We start from the raw sequence: 3,156 nt of genomic DNA on the forward strand, positions 1-3,156 counted from the left end.
CTGTGGAATTCTTCCTTCCTCTTCCGGGTGGTCTAAATGCCACCTTCTTTCCAAAGCTTTCCCTAATCCCTCCCACCCCACATAGAAATATTAATGAATACGGCTCTACCACCACATTAGACTGATTGTTCCTTGAGGCCGGAGCTAGAGTCCTATTTATCTGCATACCTCTGGCACCCAGAGCAGGGCTGGGGCTGTCCTCTCTGCCTGCTCTGATAAATGTAACAACTAAGTTATGGAAGGTGTTGTTTTGGGATTTGCCGCTTTCGGCTCTTGGCTCTTCCCCTCTCTCCTCAGGAGCCAAAAATGATCTCAGCAAGATCTTAGACGGACTATGCATCAGTGTGAAATGCTAGCCTGTTGAGCCCGCCCTCGGCAAAAAGCACTGGCACTGTGGGTTGAACCTATCCCTGGGTTGAGGCATCCAACACTGTCTTTTAATGAGCCTCAGAGAAAGTCTATGTAACTTGGCTGCTACATCAGGCCTATGACTCCTGGCTGCAACTGGCACCGGAAATAGTTTTGTGGTTAAAGTGAATGAATTCAGAGCTGTCCACAGAGAACCTAGAGACCCAACTGGCCTCCCAGATGGTGGCTCCAGGAATAAAGGGACACCTGGCCGCTTCTCTATGCCTCCATTCATCCATCTATCCACCCTTCCATCCATCTACCCAATATTTACTGAGTATATACTGTGTGTTAGGTCCCATGCCAGGCGCTAGCTATTCAAGACACATGTGTTGTCCCTGCTCCTGGACCTACTGCTAATAGGTAAGACAGATGTTAACCAAGTACATTTACAATAAATACTTTATGTAATTACAAATCGCTATACATGCCATGAAGAAGGGGACATTTAAGACTTTCACATTCAACAGCTGGAAGGAAGCCAGGATGTCCAGGACAGAGTAAAGGAGGAGGAGTAAGAAGAGGCTGGGCCCCTCCACACCAGGCTTTGTGGACCAATATGAGGAAGTTGACGTTCCTTCAAGGCACAACAAAAAAGCCCCGCGCAAGGTTTTTAGGAAAGAAGCAACATGCTCAGATTCGGACTTTACAGTATTACTCTGTGAAAGACACCGTGGGGGCCCTATAATCAGTTAAATCCAGAATGTGGCAGATTGAACAAGAAAACTGGCCTGGACTCTTCAGTTGATACTGAAAGAAAAGAAAAGGGAAGGAGGGAAGGAAGGAAGGAAGGAAGGAAGGAACGAAGGAAGGAAGGAAGGAAGGAAGGAAGGAAGGAAGGAAGAAGGAAGGGGGAGGAAAACAGGGAGGGGAGGAAAGAAAGATAAAAGGGGAGAGAGGGACGAAGAGAGAGAGAGAGAGAGAGAGAAAGGGAGGAAAAAGGAAGGGAGGGAGGGACACGAAAGTGACATAACCAAATGTAATGCATAAACTTGTGATCTGAAAGTAGCAGCTATCAAAGACCTTCGAGGAACAGAAAGGAATTGAATCAGACTGAATATCAGATAATACCAGGAATCACAGTTTGTGGTGCTGGGTGTGGCAATCGTCCTGTGGGATGTGGGAGAGGGCTCCGATTCTTAGGAGCTGCACCCTAAGGGGCAGAGGGTTGAGGTGCCATGATGTCTGTGCCTCGCTTTCACTTCATTCTCCAAAAACTGAGAGAGCAGTGTCAACAATTATTGAATCTAGAGGGAAGTTTGCTGCGGATGCATTGTACCATTTTGGCAATTTTTCTGAATCTTAACATTTTCCAAAATAAACAAATCGGGGGAGATTTTTTCTAATCTAAAAAATTTTTATTAATTAAAGAAAAAAAGATTACTTCATCTGCTGAGTGGAGAATGGTTTAAAGGGGAAGCAGCCACAAGAAGAATCCACACAACTCTGGCTGAGCACCCCCTCTGTGCCAAACATAAAGTGGGGGGCCAAGAAACAACAGAGTCCAGGCTCAAGGAGCACCCCCTTCATCTGCAAAGAAAAGTGGGGGGAAGCGGACTGGACAGGAAAGGCAAGTGTGGACAAGAGAACACTCAGGTCCTGGCCTGCCAGCTCTGCTGGTTCCTGGTCACCTTCCCCGCCCTCACCCTCCCAGAGCACCCGTGTCTGGAGCTCCACATGGCCAGGCTCTCCCCTCCCCATCTCTGTACCTTTTATAAAGCAACACTGAGCCCAGAAACAAGATCAGGCATCAGGGCCTGTCCCCCAACCTCTCTCCTGCCAGAGTAACTGCCCCGCTCACCCACCGAAGGTCACTGTGATCTTTCCCATCAGCATCTACCCTCCATACCCCTCCTTCCAAATGGGCCATTGGTCCCAGAATTTCACAAGGATCTGCCCATGACAGAGGTTACCTGGTTCTTCCCAGCGGGGCCCTGTCTGCCCCTTCAGTGTGCTGGGCCACTGCATACCCAGTCTAATTTTGGCTTCAGCCAAGGTGACATTCACATTTCATTCATTCATAGTGTAAGACATAAGAAGAGAATGGACTCCGCAGCCAGATTGCCTGGGTTCAAATGCCAGGTTTACCACTTCCGATCTGTGTAACTTGAGTAAGACCCTTAACCTGTAGGTTAAATGAGTTTGCTGATTAATTCCTCTTGCCAGGAATGCAGTTCCTGATTCTTCAAGAGGCAACCCAAGTTCTACCTCCTCCTGGAAGCCCTGTGGGATTACCTCAATCCTCACTGCTCTCCCTTCTGAATTCCTTTAGCCTTTTCTGTCTCAGTTGCTCTGAGAGCACTTCACCCATGCTACTCTTTAGCTGACAGCCCTGCCTTATGCAAGCTGTATTCTCCATATGCCTGGGGTACCCTTAGGGAGAAGCATGGGAGAGCCCCGGGCTTTCTCAGCATGTCGCTTTCCTCCCAGAGCCTCCACTGTCAAGTGGAATGTTTGGCCTAGAAAAACAGTAAATTCCCTTTGAACAGACTCCCAGCATTGCTACACCTGGTTTTCTCCCATGTAGGAGGGAGTGCTAAAGGTTCCTTAGAGCTGGAAAGTTCCATAAAGGAGGCAGCCCTCCCCCTAGGGGTCAAGGAGGACACCACCAGAGCTAATCCTAGTCAGAGACTCTGATGCATAGAAGATTTAGAAGTTTCCTTCCTGTTTGGGGGAGGTGGAAGTAGCCGAGGAGGACGTGAGAGTGGATTGGGGAGGCAGCTCTGTCCTGTTCCCCAGGAGGCAGGG

Source organism: Pteropus alecto, unplaced genomic scaffold (genome assembly GCF_000325575.1).
Source record: "Pteropus alecto unplaced genomic scaffold, ASM32557v1 scaffold106, whole genome shotgun sequence".
NCBI lineage: Eukaryota > Metazoa > Chordata > Mammalia > Chiroptera > Pteropodidae > Pteropus > Pteropus alecto.